The 17,778-nt window shown below is 45.2% G+C and overlaps 1 protein-coding gene across 4 annotated transcripts in view; it reads right to left on the bottom strand.

Annotated features, from left to right (window-relative positions):
• Positions 1-11,037: 11,037 nt before the first annotated feature.
• The window catches only part of opa1 (OPA1 mitochondrial dynamin like GTPase), a 96,867-nt gene continuing 90,126 nt past the window's right edge, over positions 11,038-17,778 (bottom strand). For 3 of the 4 annotated variants that reach the window (XM_083647761.1, XM_083647759.1, XM_083647762.1), the window contains one exon: positions 11,038-13,310. The gene's annotated coding sequence lies outside the window, so the exon portion shown is untranslated. The remainder of the gene's footprint in view (positions 13,311-17,778) is intronic. The other variant, XM_083647760.1, reaches the window with a different exon arrangement.

Here is a 17,778-nt window from a genome sequence, read left to right on the forward strand (position 1 = left end):
GTTGTACAAAATGCTAAAAACAGCCTGGTTAAAACCATCCTGATAACGTGATCTCATGTTCTGTTTTGCTCTACAGATCTGTCTGGACTCCAAATGCCAAATCCAGTCCAAATCCACTCGGAAGAACGGTGAAAACGTCTTTTCCGCAGAGAAACTCCACTGGTGCATTCTCTTGTTCTTCTGTAATTGTTGTTATTGAGTCTATTTCTGTAATAACTGCACTTACTTCTTTACTCTACGAACGTTATTGTTACCGCTTGTTGCTTCAGGAGCCGCCAGACGGTTTTGCCAGCGGCGTCCCTAATTGGCCGGTTACGTTGTCAACTACACGGCAGGACCCTGATTGGCCCGTGCACTTCATAATTGCTGGGGGCGGGCTGATCCACAGAACAGATTTTGAGTTCATGTGATCAGGCTGGTTTACAGGCTAATAAACACCCAAAACAGAGAATGTGGATTAGATCAGGAAACCAAATGTGTTGTGTCGGGTTCATTTGGTTCTGTTCCGTTAGTTCCAGTAAAATGTCTATATATATATATATATATATATATATATATATTAGTATTTTAGAATGCGACCCTAGTTTAAATCACTTGTCATCCTCTAGACCTCAGTTTTGTTTTAAAAGAGGTAGAAACGTAAGAGATGGTGTTATTAATTCTATGTATAAAGAACCTACTCCAACTAATTGGCTTTCTCAACAAGTATATGGTAACTACAGATGTGGAAAATGTGCACACTGCTCTAACACATTTGACACCAAGTCATTTAACCATCCACATTCAGGTAAGAAATATGCAAAAAAAGAATTTATTAATTGTCTTTCCACCTATGTTGTTTATGCCTTGAAATGCCCCTGTCGCCTCATGTATGTTGGTCCAACTAAACGCCATCTTAAACTGAGAGTTGCCGAGCATAAAGCTGCTATCAGAAATGGTAACATGGATTATGCGATTGCCAGACACTATAAAGAAAAGAATCACGGTGCAGCCACTTCCCTCAAGTTTGTTGGCATAGAAAAAATACAGCCCAACCTAAGAGGAGGCAATCTGATCAATCAACTTCTGAGACGAGAGGCATTCTGGATTTTTGAATTACACACCATTGTACCTTTTGGCCTTAATGAAATGCAAGATTTTAGTTGTTTTTTGTGATCTATATTAATTGTTGTCTCTTCCCACAGGTGATCAGGAGCCTAGGAAGAGACGAGCCACTAAGTCCCACTACACTCCCCCCCCCCTTTAGTGATAGAGGGAGTGCAGGTGCTTAGTCTTAAAAATATGTTCTCATTCTGTAACTGAATATTAACCCTGTACTTTTCTTAATGTATTTTTTCCTTTGAAAAATCTTAAATATCTTCAAAAAAATATATTTGATATACTGTGTAAATGAACTGCCATAATTGTGATATATTGGTAAATACATGTCATTCTTTTGAAAAACTTGTTTTGTAACTTGTATCTTTAAAAAAGACGACTGTGATAATTGGTCATGTGACCCTGTCTAATGTATTTAACTCACCTGTGGATGCCAATGGCATTTTCTGTGAACCTGATGAAGCTGCACGCGAAACGCGTTGTTCACAATAAATACATATCAGTAAAGGTGCGTTCACACCGACCTATTAAAGTTTGTCGCTGGCGTCGAGTTTACATACAAAGTCAATGCAAACGAGCGATTGAGCGTATATTCGCCTGGGAGAATAATCGCTGGGCGTCCGAGCGACAGAGACAGAGCGATGGGGAGAAAATACGCTCGTCGCTCAAGATGAAATATTCCAACTCGAGCGAAAATACGCTGGCATCAGTCGCTCGCTGTTCAATGCTGATTGGCTGCCGTGTGAGAGCGAGTCAAGGATCACTCTGGCTTGGAACAAACCGCTGGTTTATTGTGTGGCAACAAACCGCATTGACAGGCTGACAGCTGACATGAAGTGAAGTCTGTACTACCGGTATGCAGCTCGCATTAGGAGCACGCTGATAGGCTTAGCTTGTAAACAATGATGGTGGCTCGTAGTGGACAAACAGCATGACATTGCGTAACGTTATATCCCCCACATGTCCGTCATTTCGTGTGCCTGTTGATGAGCGATTTAAACAGAGCGACAGAGCGATTCCAAAGGGTTGACTTGAGCGACAGAGCGAAAAATAAATATCTCGGTGTGAACGCTCCTTAATTGTACCCTCCTTATATTTTTTGCCTGTTACACTTCCTCGTCCAGCAGCTGGATATTGATAATCAATTATATTCATAATAATTATTATAATTATTATAATGATTTTTATATTGATTCTTATCCATTGGTAACTTCAGCCCTCATACCTCATATCAACATTTCATGCTTACTCAGAATTTTAACCCCTCAAATGCCAGTTTACTGTACTTACTGTACAATCAAATTTACAGTAGAAAAGACAAAATATGTTTTTTTTGCTTTCCCATCAATGCCACCTGGATATCCCCCTGTGGGATTATTTTAGCCTGTGATTTCTAACATTTTTCGCGGAGGAATTATTTTCTTACTTATTTCATCTTTTGAGAATTGCAATCCTTATTATCCATCCATATTTTTTGCCTATCTGGCTGCTTGCCAGATATTGATCGATAAACGACGATACGCGCCGGTTCTGTGACACGGAAGTCCACAGGCTGTATCTGGAAGACGACCCGGATGTTGTTCATGAGCGATCTTTGCCATCCGGGTGACTGGCCTGTGGTGACCTGCTCACAGAGCAGCCCGGAGACGCAGAGAGAGGCTTTCATCCAGACAGACCTCCGCACCGAGGCGTCCAGCACCATTAGCCGAGAAAGAGCCTCGTTTCACGGCTTTGGATTTACTGTGCATCGGTGCTTTGAGCGCACCTCAAACCGGGAGCGATAGAAAGCTCCTACAACCACAAAACACGACGATGTTAGAGATGTATGGTCAATTTTCGACGGCGATTCCAGAAATGCTATCGGCGAGTCGCTACGACGAACGAGCGCGGAGATACGGACGTATTGTCAATGAAGGTGAGTTTCATAAAAAATCATGAAACTGCTAATTTTCGACTGCCAGCTAATTTTCACAAAAAACATAAGATAGCTTCATTGATCCATCAATCTTGGTCTAAAGGCTTCAAATCAGTAGTTTGCACTGGAAAATCCGGATTCTCAGGTCATGTGACATGTTGCTATGAAGACCACTGTACTGTGTATTTAATGTTAAACTGCATGCAATTGGCTGCTATGCCAGCACTGATCAAATACAGGGGTGGGGCCAAACACAAAGTGTAAGATCAGAAAAATAATTATTTTTGGGGAAAGTACGTGGGAGTCAAATTTTTTTGTTTGTTTTTTTGCTAAATTAACATTGAAATCAATGGGAAAAATATGCAATGGATTTTGAATGGTTGTAACTCCACCAAATGTTCAACCAACTCCAAGGTAGATATTAAGGTCAAATTTAAAGGTGTTTGGTCCAGGATGCCCGCTGAAAAAAATAAAATAGATTAATTTTGTAAAAATTTCCTGGAGGTCTCAAAAAAGTGGTTTTAATGGTTTTAATACACCGGCTGCTGGTTCTTAGGGGTTCTAACGTGATTATAGCACTTACTTTTTGCCAGGAACACTTTTTTAGCATGACGGAAGGGTGAATTACCATGATAAATCAAAAAAACATGATGGGGAAAGTTTCAGCCCTGAACTCCCAAAACTTTTTTTCCACAGAAAAAAAAAACACAAAATACACCTTACGATCCAGCTGCTGGACGAGGGGGGTACAAGGGTTAAGTCATTCTCAGTGGTGGTTCCTTTAATTTTTCAATTTATGTTTTTCCTGCAACCGACCAGCACCTGATCTTTCTACTGGCTGTGCACATGGGAATCCTCTCTTCACTATATATATACTGCCCTGCAAAGCTAAAAGGGGGTAACTCGCCAGAGTGTAGAACTGAGAAAAAATTCAACTGAGAAAAGTACATGCACTTTAAAAAGATTAGAAATAAAAAGTGATTCAACATTATTAGAGTCAGTTAATTTCCAATATTGCCGACTGCCTCGTCGAAGCGTCCCCCAAACCAGATCTTAATCCAGTTCAACATTATCAACCTCTTCCTCTTCTGTCCATCCTAATCTGATTTAAGGCCATGTGAAAGATCTGCTCTGACATGTGTTTGTGTCCAATACATTCCTAACAACATTGAACTAGTAGCTTGGCAATAAGGTTGTCTTAATCTGAAGTGATGTCACATCCTGGTCTTGTGGGAAAGAAGCCTATAGCATTCAGTCATATAAGCCTGTTTCAGCATTCTCTCCTCCCACAACACATGTAAACAGGCTGGCTGGAAAACGCAAATCTAATTAAAAGTATGGGCTCTGTGTAAATCAGCTCAGCGTTTCCTCTGAGGAGACAAAGGCTCACAGACGTGATTGCTTTAGCGGGGCGAGCTGTCACTACGCAGCGCGGCCTGGAAACCGACATTCACTAGCCTGGCTTTCGCCTCGCCGTGTGTTTGCGTTTGGTTTTAGCGCCTGCTAAGAGACTATTGACGGCCAGTGGAGTAATGTCACCAGAGCCTTTTTGGTGTGGCCACACTGTGGTACTTACACACTGAAAGCAGGTCCTCAGCGGACCCCATTCGGCGACAAGTGGCGGCCCCCCCGCCCGCCGCCGCAGCCACAGGGAGATCAGCCTGACTGACGTGACCAGTGTGGACAGATACACTTTCAGCCTGGCAACCCAGCCTGGACCTGGCAACCCTGCTCTCTGTTTGCCTAAAGGCTGAGGCAGCTGAGCCCAGACCTCACCTGCTGGCCTCGTGGGCTGCCAGTGAATGCTGCCGTAATCCCCCTAATAAGTCCATGCAAACCCACCGAGACCCAACTCCGCTCACACACACTTTGAGAGACCATGGCTTTTTCCATGGCAACCTTTCGCTTATCTCCTTTCTCAAATGAAACTCCCTGGCCCTCCCCTTCTTACTGAGGGGGGGGGGGCAGTCTCGGGTTGGTCACATTGAGGCTAATGTGTAGATACCAAAAACTGTAGTTCCTTAAATGGCCACTTGAGGCTGGCGCCAGAAGGGAGTCGTTCCCCATTCACACCATGTTAAAATGCTCGACTTTACAGCAGAAATAAAAACGGGTTTGGTCTCTATAGCTAATTTCACCTTTCATAACAACTGTATGGGGCGGGGGTTTAAATACCTCTCATTTAGAGCAAAATAGACAATACAGATTTTAAGGACTATGTTTTGGGCATGATTGACAGGTCACCTGTCCAGTAGCAGGCGGCGCTGTGGCTCTGTGGGAAAGCCCTGGTCTTGTGCCGTCCCGTGTGAGCTGTGCTAAAACCAAGATGGCAGCAGCCAAAACGCCAAACTAGAGGCTTCAAAACCAGAGTCCACAAACCAATGAGTGCTGTCACACACACACACACACACACACACACACACACACACACACACACACACACACACTGTTTCAGTGCTCTTCACCGCTAAGTTGTTGCTTTATCCGTGTGCTGTAAAATGTAATTGTGTGTGTGTCATCTTCTGTCTTCTGATGCTGTCATGGCTTGAGATCAGATTCTGTAGCACAATGTGACTCCATGCTGCTCCACACTGATCAGAAAGCATCACATCAGCAGCAGGGCTTTCTGGACGGGCTCCATGACTGAGCGAGGCCACGTGTGGCGGACACCAGGCGTCTGCAGGGTGAGTCGAGAAATATAGATCCAGCATCAGGAATCTATTAAGAACGCTTCCCCCCCCACAGCGGCCTGATTCATGTGGGACGTCCCACGCCGGCCGGCCGGCCGGGAGGTGGTGAGGTCACTTTATGGATTCTTTCAGCAGGACGTCAGCATGACTGGTGAGAACAAGCTGTGAGGCTCTGCCCTGCTGCAACCTCACACACACACACACACATACGCACACGCACACACCCGCACACACACACACACACACACACACACACACACACACACAGAGTGAGGGGGGGGGGGGGGGGGGGGGGGGGGACCACAACAGGATTCACATGGTCGAGCCCCCTTCAGTCCCTAAATTTAAGCACTCAGAGTACTACCGTAATTTATAGCACAGAATAAGAACAGGGCACTGTGGATGTGTGTGCACGTGCATGTGTGTGTGTATGTGTCCACGTGCATGTGTGTGTGTGTGTGCGTGCGTGTGTGTGTGTTGGGGGGTGAGATAGAGAAGGTCGCTGACCTCTGTGACTTGGCCAAAATCCCCATGGGCCTAATTCAGCATTGGAATGGAGCCACAGTGCCTCTAACATAATGAGCACAAAGGCACATTGTGGCTCTGTTCTGTGTGGGGCAGAAAGCAGCCAGCGGCCCCGGAGACAGTGCAGGGCCCCGGAGACGATGCAGGGCCCCGAAGACGGTGCAGGGCCCCGAAGACGATGCAGGGCCCCGGAGACGGTGCAGGGCCCTGAAGACGGTGCAGGGCCCCGGAGACGATGCAGGGCCCCGGAGACAATGCAGGGCCCCGGAGACGGTGCAGGGCCCCGGAGACGATGCAGGGCCCCGGGGACGATGCAGGGCCCCGGGGACGGTGCAGGGCCCCGGAGACGGTGCAGGGCCCCGGAGACGGTGCAGGGCCCCGGAGACGGTGCAGGGCCCTGGAGACGGTGCAGGGCCCCGGAGACGGTGCAGGGCCCCGGGGACGATGCAGGGCCCCGGGGACGGTGCAGCCTTCACTGGCCCTTATTTTATTTTCAGTGGTCTGTACAGTAGGATGGACGATAAAGATGATGGAGTAATGTAAAAAATAAACCAGTTATTCATAATAACTGTGTTCACAATGATTTGATTCATGTTCACAATGTAAACTACTGTCACAGCTGCTGCAAACTCTCAGGCGACGCGTCACGCATCAGAGCCTGAACGTTGTATCGGCCAATCAGGCGACACTTTTTTCTAAATATTAATAAGTTTCCCCTAACCACCCTACTTTGGGGAAAGTTGCCTGCAGGGCTGGGACAGTGTGGGGCTCCGGGGACAGTGTGGGGCTCCTGGGACAGTGTGGGGCTCTGGGGACAGTGTGGGGCCCCTGGGACAGTGTGGGGCTCCGGGGACAGTGTGAGGCTCCGGGGACAGTGTGGGGCTCCGGGGACAGTGTGGGGCTCCGGGGACAGTGTGAGGCTCCGGGGACAGTGTGGGGCCCCTGGGATAGTGTGGGGCTCCGGGGACAGTGTGGGGCCCCTGGGACAGTGTAGGGCCCCTGGGACAGTGTGGGGCTCCTGGGACAGTGTGGGGCTCTGGGGACAGTGTGGGGTTTTGTTGGCAGAAATGAAGAGGGAAGCCTGTTGCTCCAACAAGACACCGATAAGATTCAAGATGGTGACTTGAACAGTGCGTTTCATTTCCAGCTCGTGTATTTAGCTGAACTGAGGACTGGAGTGGCGGGAAGAGACTCACATACATCACTTCCTGTTGTTCATGCGTTACAGTGGCACAGTGCAGAGGAATGAGACCAAAACAATCCCTGCTCAATTACATAGTGTGTCATGTAATAATAATAATAATGATGATGGTAATCCTAATAATAATAATAATACATTTGATTTGTATAGCGTTTAAGCAGGGTCAGAGATTGGTCAATGTCCACCTGAGGGCCCATAGCTTTAAAACCTGCTGTGCATCTGAGCACGGGTCATATGAGCACAGGTCCCACAATGCATCTGAGCACGAGTCCCATCTGAGCACGCGTACCATCGGTTGAAAGCCGTGAGCGTTGCTGGTGGCTGCCAGACTCTCTCTCCCACAGCCTCCATCACAGAAGAGACAGTCTCTCTCTCCCACAGCCTCCATCACAGAAGAGACAGAGTCTCTCTCTCCCACAGCCTCCATCACAGAAGAGACAGAGTCTCTCTCTCCCACAGCCTCCATCACAGAAGAGACAGAGTCTCTCTCCCACAGCCTCCACCACAGAAGAGACAGAGTCTCTCTCCCACAGCCTCCATCACAGAAGAGACAGAGTCTCTCTCCCACAGCCTCCATCACAGAAGAGACAGAAGGTTGAAAACAAAGCCCGCCTCCCCAACAAGCCGGCAAACAAACGCCAACACCGCCGCAACTGCCAAAAAAGGCCCAACCCCACAATTTATTGCCCTTTTCTAAGACTTATTCAACGTTTCCATCATATAGCCACCCGCCACACCCCCTAGCCCCCCTCCTCCCCCCCCCCCCCAAATAAAAAAAACACACACACCCAGAATGTGTGATGAGGCGGGGGATTAAAAAAAAGCAACATGTCGGCCTTTTCTTGTCCTGGCTTGAAGACGAGAACGTGTCTTTGTGTGTCGGCTGCGGAGGCACATTTTGACAGCTCTTTGTGTGCGCAGCATAAAGGGCTTTGAGCCAGAACACAAACTGAGCCACTGTGCTGTTGTGCCGCTGCTATTAGTCAACGTGACGCCTTTGCACATGCTAATAGACGTATAGTGTGTATAGTGTGTAGTGTGTATAGTGTGTAGTGTGTATAGTGTGTAGTGTGTATAGTGTGTAGTGTGTATAGTGTGTCCCGACCGGCCTGCCTCTTCCCAGAACGTGGAGGTCGACTCCCCCCCCCATTCTTTTCACCGCCGCGACAAAGTCGTTAGGCCTTTTCCTCGCTGCGTTTCTTAATGGCTGCACTGAGAGCGGCTCGCTGACGTGAGGCGGCTGCCTCCATGTGTGATGAGCCTCAGGTGATGGAGGAGAGAGCCTCTCTCCCTCCCTCCCTCCTATGTGCTAGCTGCTAACCCTCTGAGCACCCCCTGGCAGTGTGGAGATGTGCTAACAACAACCAGGCTCTTGTGAAAGAAGAGAGGATGCCCAGTGGAGTGGAGGACCTCTAACACCCCGGCCTTATTAATCAGCCGGTCCGAGGCTGCCTGCTCTCGCTGCCCTGGGGTGCGCGAGGCGAGCCCTCAGCCTGGACTCTGGGGTGCGGGAGGCGAGCCCTCAGCCTGGGTCGAGGTGAGAGAACTAACAGCCCACAGAGAAAACACTCTGACCTGGAGCACAGGCCACAACCACACATCCACCCACAGGTCACTGCAGCCAGCAGCAACTGGAGGAGAACAGACTGTAGTAGCATGCAATGCAAACACACACAGGGATGCATCCAATTGCAAAATTCTGGGCCGATGCTTAATATAACAATTTGGCGGATAGCCGATTATGTTTTATGACCCCTTTTGTGACAGGGAAACAAATAAATCTTCATTATTATCAAATAACTGAAGTGTTTTGAAGTATTTTACCTACCTACTCAATGAGAAGGATTTTTCAGTACTTATAGGTATGATAACCAGGCAGAAATGATGTGAGCCAACTGGTCACTGAGATTGGTGAACGGCACCTTTTTTTGCCGATAGGCCGATTGCGGGCAACAAGGCCAATATCGCCGATACCGATATACAGCCGATATATCAGTGCATCCCTAGAAACACACATACGCTCAACACAACTCTCCTAGGGTGAGCGAGAGAAGTATCAGGCATCAAATACAATAAATACAAAGATCTACAAGGAACTTTGTGTCCCTAGTGTATTTAACTTGACAAACTGCACAAATACATCCCCTTTTTGTTTTATTGATGCAATGTAATTTGGTATTATGTCGGGCAAAATACGGGGCGGATGTGGCTCAGGAGGTCGAGCGGGTCGTTGATCCCCGGCTCCTCCAGTGTCCTTGGGCAAGACACTGAACCCCGAATTGCTCCCGATGGCTGTGCCAGCTGAATGGGTGAATGTAGGCACATTGTAAAGCGCTTTGGATAAAAGCGCTATATAAATGCAGTCCATGTACCATTCACCATAAATTCGTCCATTTTCTCTTTTCTTCCATAAATGGATTTAGTGGAAACCCAAAAATAACCTGTGAAAGTTTCAGGTACTTTGGAGCAGCAAAAGATGTTACATTACTAGTTATTACTATTACACAATGTTAATATGGGAATGTTTTTTCTTCTTTGTGAAAAATAGCTTTTTTGGATACAAGGTTTCTGCGCGAGGGACAACTTGTTTGATTGACGGGAGGTGATTTGTTATTGATGTAATTTGTTTAATTGATATGTGATGTACAGGGATATGATGCTGTATTTTAATTGGTGATTTTCCTGCCTTAGTGGTAGAATAAAGTTCTATTGTATTCCATTCCCTTCATGGCCAGTGTGTTCCTTACATGCTAAAGAGGTTCAATGGAGTTGGACGCTACTGTCAGCAGGAGGCTTCCATCAACGTTCAAAACACAAGGGATAACATCGACTAGACATGACACATCATGGAAAAGTTTATTTTATTTTACGGAAATTTTATTTGAACTTTTTTTCTCCTTTTAAACACAATCAAATTTAATAAATAAAGTACATCTGTTGTGGTACACCATGCAAACATTACACTCTACAACATAAAAGAGAAATACGTTGATTTATTGTTTCTTTGAACCAACCCCACTGGTATTCAGTTACACAAGTGCCCCACTCTCCGTACACCTGCTGCACAGAACAGCTCCGCGGCTTCTCATTAACATTACCTGTACACAACGCAGGGTATATTACATTTATACCAATATACACATATGATGAGCAGGGTGGAAGCAGCCTCTCAGCCCGTTAATAGATTATTTTTCAAGTTCGATATAGACACATCAGTGACCAGTAGAGGAGCCACTGAGTTGCCAAAAAGCAGGGATGTGAATTTTCACTCTACCACCCCGCCCCCCCCCCTTCCCCAGGATGCTTAAAGGAACACTCTGACCATTTTCAACCAGCTTTGTATCATTAGAACATCAGTAGTATATCAGAAAACTGTAAACTGTTTTGAAGTCTGTCATTTAATTTGACAGTTATTGAGTGTTAAAGTGTGGACCAGTGACATCACTGGTCCACACTAACTCAAATGAATAACTCATTAACTCAAATCAACTCTCAATAACTGTCAAACTAGATGAATGACAGAATGTTTGACAGTTATTGAGAGTTGATTTGAGTTAATGAGTTATTAATTTGAGTTAGTGTGGACCAGTGATGTCACTGGTCCACACTTTAACACTCAATAACTGTCAAATTAAATGACAGACTTCAAAACAGTTTAGTTTTCTGATATACTACTGATGTTCTAATGATACAAAGCTGGTTGAAAATGGGCGGAGTGTTCCTTTAATAAGAAGGATAAGACATCACCGCATTTTAATTTTGCATTGGGCCCAGTTCTATCGAAGTGAATGGGGCAGGCAGGCTAAGTCCCACTATAAACCATCATATCTGTTGTTTCAGCTTGGATTGAAAAATGCTGCCAGCAAATTAATAAAGAAAACACATTTATTATGTTATGTTGAATGATGCCCCATTTGGTCATGTATCATGGTGTTGGTAGCTACTAGCTCTATCTCAGACCAAACAGGAGCTTGAGTTGAGCTATATGGACAGAGCCATGATATGTTTGGAGACCAATAATAAGGAAAACAAATGCCTACATTTGCATAAAAAACCCCCATCAATCAATATCACATAATGTCTTTCTTTTCACCTTTCATCATTTTTCAATCAAAGGTGAAACAACACAGATATGATGGTTTACAGTGGGATTTATCATGCCTGCCCCATTCACTTCAATACAACTGGTCCCAATGTAAAATTCAAACGCTGTGACGTGAGTGATGTCTCTTCCTTCTTTATAGTTTCCTTGCCCCCCCCGCCAGGAAGTAAGATTGTTTCCGGACATACAACTGCTCTTCATTCATAAAGTGAGATGACTATTTCCCCAGTTGTTTTTCTGTGTATCCCTGACAGAGACATAAGGGATCGATGTTCAAATGCAGGGAAGAAGAGAGGATGACAGATGGCTGAGTCGCAGAGAGGGCCTGCGTCCAATGTCCTGCCAAGTGTGACCCGACCACTCCCCCGCCTGTGTGATTGGACCAGAGCAAGATGGACTGGATACTAGTTCAATAAAAAGTAAAGCCTAGGTCCAAGGTAGTGCAGCGGAGTTTAATAACTGATGGACAATGTGACAACTTGCCAAAAATGTAATAAAATGCCTAAATGAGTTGAAAATTTGATAAAACCTAGCATTTTTAACTGATGATGCAATGATACTGCTGACTGTTTTATCTGCTAAGGATAAGAATGCAGTATCTCAAGTTATACATTACGAAACTATAGTTGCATCATCAGTTCAAAAATCTAACACTGCTTATTGCCAGACAATTTAATAATGTGATATGACAGGTATTATTACATTTTCAACCTATTTCCATTTCAATTTTGACCAGTTATGACATCACCTGTGAGTTATTACATTATCAGCTGCTACATGGTGGTTGGAGATGAAATGTTCATATTAAGACCCCTGCCATGATGAAGTGCACAGACGCGTGTAGACACGCAGTAGTAGGGCTGAGTTCGAGGTATGAAGAGGCCCTATAAGTGCATTTGGCAGATAGACCTGTAGCGCACAGATCTGCCAAATCAAACCCACTACAGCAAAATAAGATAAATCTAGATATTATATTCTTTCCAACATCTATGGTACAGAGCTGCTCACCCATTAGCCACACAACCGAGAGAGCTAAATGGATTGAGGTTGAATATTGAACCAGGAAGTTACTGTAAAGAGTTATGTAGAGTACATTTGCTGGAACTAAACACTCTCATTAAGGAGCACGTGTTGAATTGGGATTCAGCTAGCTTGGTAAGCCAACTAAAGTGCTTTGATCCTAAAGGTTAGCGATCCTGAACGTTAAGTATAGGCAAACCTGTGCCAGCCGGCTAGCATGGCATGTTTTAGGGACACTAGGCGAGGCAAAGGTATGAAACTCAAGGCTACTTCACCCATCAAGAACCACGTTAACGGTGTTTCTCTGTACACACAAAAACACGTGCAATGTAGATGTGCGAACGCACACGGCCCGCACACTCACATACACACAGAGAGAGAGAGGGGAGTCAAGATGTCCGACAACACTGTGTAAGCTCGTCTGCCGTGTCCTTCCTGCGCTGCCAGTGTTTGGGCTGCTGTGTGCGGAGGACTAGTCCCCCTCTAGTCCTCCTCTAGTCCTCCTCTAGTCCCTTGGGCAGCTTGCAAGAAAAAAACAAAAGCAAAAAATCAAAATAGAAAAATGAAGCGAAAACCTCTGTTTGATCCTCCTCATCAGGTCCTTCTTTTTCTTCAGCGTGTGAGGGGGCGGGGTTAAAATCACATGAGGTGCGAGGGGCGGGGCGGCGATGGTAGAGGGGGGGGGGGGGGATGAATGGTCTTTGTTCAGTGCATTGCTTCATTGCTTTCCTGTGATCTGCAGAGTCGCTTTCAATGCTTCTGTGAGCAGGACAGAAGGAACAACACATCAGATACAAACACATCAATGCATTGAATTCACTTTATCCCACTGCCAATATATTAGTACTAAACATTCAGGATCGGTACAGCTGGGTGTGGTTTAAAACATTACGATACCAGTACCAATACCAGTACCCTTAAAGTGACCGATACCAGTACCAATACCAGTACCCTTAAAGTGATCGATACCAGTACCAATACCAGTACGCTTAAAGTGATCGATACCAGTACCAATACCAGTACCCTTAAAGTGATCGATACCAGTACCAATACCAGTACCCTTAAAGTGACCGATACCAGTACCTTTAAAGTGACCGATACCAGTACCAATACCAGTACCCTTAAAGTGACCGATACCAGTACCCTTAAAGTGACCGATACCAGTACCAATACCAGTACCCTTAAAGTGACCGATACCAGTACCCTTAAAGTGACCGATACCAGTACCAATACCAGTACCCTTAAAGTGACCGATACCAGTACCAATACCAGTACCCTTAAAGTGACCGATACCAGTACCCTTAAAGTGACCGATACCAGTACCAATACCAGTACCCTTAAAGTGACCGATACCAGTACCTTTAAAGTGACCGATACCAGTACCAATACCAGTACCCTTAAAGTGACCGATACCAGTACCAATACCAGTACCCTTAAAGTGACCGATACCAGTACCAATACCAGTACCCTTAAAGTGACCGATACCAGTACCTTTAAAGTGACCGATACCAGTACCAATACCAGTACCCTTAAAGTGACCGATACCAGTACCAATACCAGTACCCTTAAAGTGACAGATACAAGTACCAATACCAGTACCCTTAAAGTGACAGATACCAGTACCAATACCAGTACCCTTAAAGTGACAGATACAAGTACCAATACCAGTACCCTTAAAGTGACAGATACCAGTACCCTTAAAGTGACCGATACCAGTACCAATACCAGTACCCTTAAAGTGATACTGATCCCAGCTGCATTCAGCAATGTTTTTATGTTCAAATAAGTGTTAAATGGCTCTATATTCTGACAGCAATCACTGAAATAGAGTGTTTGGTCAGTGACTTGAAACCCCCGACCCCCCCCGCTGTCCTCTATCTCTCTCCTGTAGTCCTGCAGGCAGGGCCGACGTATCTCCACAGCCGTAACTCGTACAGACTCAGGGATGCATTGGATTCGGGGTGGAAAAAATACATACAGTCCTTTAAAGGGATCGCGATCTGACCTTCCGTTTCCAAGGAAATGTCAACTTTTCTCTGATTGCATAGTTTGAGGTCGGCGCCAATTTTGATGTAAATTTGGTTTGTTGACAGGACTGACGATAAAAACACATTACAAAAACATGGAAAAAGAAATCATTACAACTTACATCACCTGCAAAAACAGGTGACAAGACCAGTGGGGAACGACACCCTTGATACAGTGTAAGAATACGTTGCTCAAGCTTTTAAACAGACAAAAGACGATATCAATTCATACTTTAAGTGATAATACGGAAGATTTTCATGTAAATAAATGTCTGTAAAGTCTCTATATATCCTCAAGTGAGTTAACACAATGGTGATTAGGGGTGTCACGATACACTCAGTTCACGATACGATACGTATCACGATACTGGGTTCACGATAACGATACGATACGATACGATTTTAACAATATTTTTTTAAACTTGAATAATGACAATATATGACTGAAAAAGTAGTATTTTATTTGAAATGCACAAATACAAAACATGCTGTTGTGGGAAATTGTTATTACAATAACAACTAGAAAAAACATGAGATTGGAGATAAGGCTTATCTTGAAATAGAATGAGTTACACCGTCACTTAGATTTACTTTGAACTAAAAGGTTTCTCAGCAGTATAAATTCTCATTATGCATCTTCAGTTTTTCTTCAAACTCAAACAACAAGACTTTTCTTAGTCTATTTTTTATGCTTCAGTTTTTCCTGTCAAGTAAACAGTTTTGCCAGAAACTCAATTGAATGGTTTCTCTCCTGTATAACTTCTCATGTGTCTCTTCAGAGACTTGTTCAACTGAACTACTTTCCACACATTGAACTTCAACAAACAAAGGCGTTTCTTAGTCTATTTTTGGAAAAAAAATTTTTTTTTTTTTTTTTTTTTTTGCGATATGAGATTTCATCTCAACGATACATATCGTGACGTTTTACTATCGCGAAATTTCGTGGGACGATATATTGTGACACCCCTAATGGTGATTGAGCACATTGCCCATTGATGAAAGCCCTTGCATCTCTCTGTATTGCAACATTTATGAGCTTGTGTCTGTGGCGACACTTTCCCCGCCCCCCAAACTAAAAAAAACAGAAAGAGATCACAAGCGGCGCACAGTTCTTAACGTGTTTCTCGCCTCAACCAGCACAATTGTCCGGCAGGGAGCGGGTAGGCGGAGGAGGAACACGTTTGACTACCAGTGTTGCCAGATGCAGGTGATGGTTTCCCGTCCACAGACTGCCAGAACGCACACAAAACGGCACAAGGGAAATGACCCAATCTGGCAACACTGTCAACGTCCTACCAGAGTAATATAGAAGAGAGAGTGGACCAACGGAAGTCCAAAATGCGTGACTCACATAGCCTCATGTAGCGGGGGTATAGCCAGGAAGGCCTCTCATGCTACGTCTTAATGCATAAAATAAAGCTGATAATATACAAGTTGATTCTTTAAAGATCTTAGCCTTTCATAAGTACACCACAAATTGTCCATTCTGCTGCAACCCGACAGCGCTGCTTAACACATTCAGTGCCAAGGACGTCTGTGCACGTCCTAAAAAAAAGTAACGTTCAGTGCCAAGGACGTCTGTGGACGTCCTAAAATCATAATTCATATTATTCCATAATTCTGCTGTTTAAGGTCGTACCCAGCCAGTGAGCATGAATCCCTTCAAGGGATCACACGGCGCCACCTTAAACATCGTCACAGGAGCTGCTCCACCCACCTCAGATCCTTTACTTTGTACAGGAGACAGCGGAGAAAGCCGTGGAAACCGATGCATGCTTTCTGCCAGAGCCGTATATATTGCTCCGTCTACAGCGAGAGTGGGCTCGGCTGCATCCGCGCTCACAACTGAGCTCTTATGCTTCTATCTATCTCCACACGATTTCCTAGAAAGCCAGCATCCGAAGCCTTTTCGTTCAGTCGCGTTTGCCAGCGCGCATCATTTCCTTGATGCCCATCAAGGAAATGATGCGCGCAGCAAAGCTGGGATCTGTCGGGGGCAAAAACGGAGTCGAGAAAGCAAACTCTGTGCGTGTGGGAGGAGCCCGCAGCTCAGAGGTGGAGAGGGGGGGTGGGGGGGGGGGGGGGGGGGAGGGGTGTGTGGCTGCACAGAAACCACACCACACGCCACCACATCAGAAAACACCAGCCAGAGTCAGTGAATGTGCTCGAAATTAGAGTGCAAAAGGTATTCATAAAAGGGGCTATATCTTGGAAAGAAAAAAAAAACGACAGAAAACCCTTGAAAGTGCACTTTTTTGAGAGGCTGTAATTTCATAATGGAACTGTCTAGAAACAAAATTTCTTCTTTGGAAGAAGCAGGAGTGTTCAATCTTTCATTAAAGTCCAGCCCCGTTAATATAGCCATAATAGAAAAAATTCTATAGCTGTTTTCAACTGAATGGAAGTGAATCTGGCACAGGCTCCAGACAATTTTACTGAAGCGCTGTGGCACTGAATGTGTTAATCCAAAAACGGGTCCATTGGAGTGAATGAGATGTCGCAACTCTTCTATTATATAGCTCTGCTAACTACCGCAGACCAACTTCTTCTTCTTTTGAGATGTGTGCGCCGTTGACATCCAAGCGTTGCATTACCGCCAAAGAACTTTTAATGGAAAGAAATGGCAGCTCCATATTGCCCCATTGCAACATCAGCGCCCAGCAGCCTCCGCCATTTTTGATTTTTGGAAACGTGACAGCGCCAAAAGAACCTCGCAGTGGTCAGTTGAGGCAGCGCTGGCCCAACAATGCACTTCTGACGGAGTGGACCACAGCCGCATTTGCGCAACAGTGACAACACAAACTGCAGGATTAACATCTTTTCCGGGCGTATTGCAAATCTGGGTCTATTCTATTTACTTATACTATTTACTTATTTATTCAATGGCAGGATCAATTAGCTTAAAGTCCCTGGAAACCAGAAATATTTCTTTATTATTTAGCATTTTGAGTTCATCACATCACAGGACCCTATGTTAATAAGCCACCAGCCAAATTTGAACGATGATGAACGTTGCAAAGTATATAAATTTAGGTTTGACAGGTGTGGCAAAACGCATGAGAATCGTTTATTTTTTAGAGTGTATTTTTCCCGCGGAATGTGTGGGCGTGTCCGTCTGCAGCAGGGACATTTATCTCCTCCGAGAGAGAGCGCGAGAGAGGGGGGGAGGGAAACGGAGAAAGAGATCAAGTTACACAGCA

The sequence above is a fragment of the Poromitra crassiceps genome (assembly GCF_964638095.1).
Source record: "Poromitra crassiceps genome assembly, chromosome: 12".
Classification (NCBI taxonomy): domain Eukaryota; kingdom Metazoa; phylum Chordata; class Actinopteri; order Beryciformes; family Melamphaidae; genus Poromitra; species Poromitra crassiceps.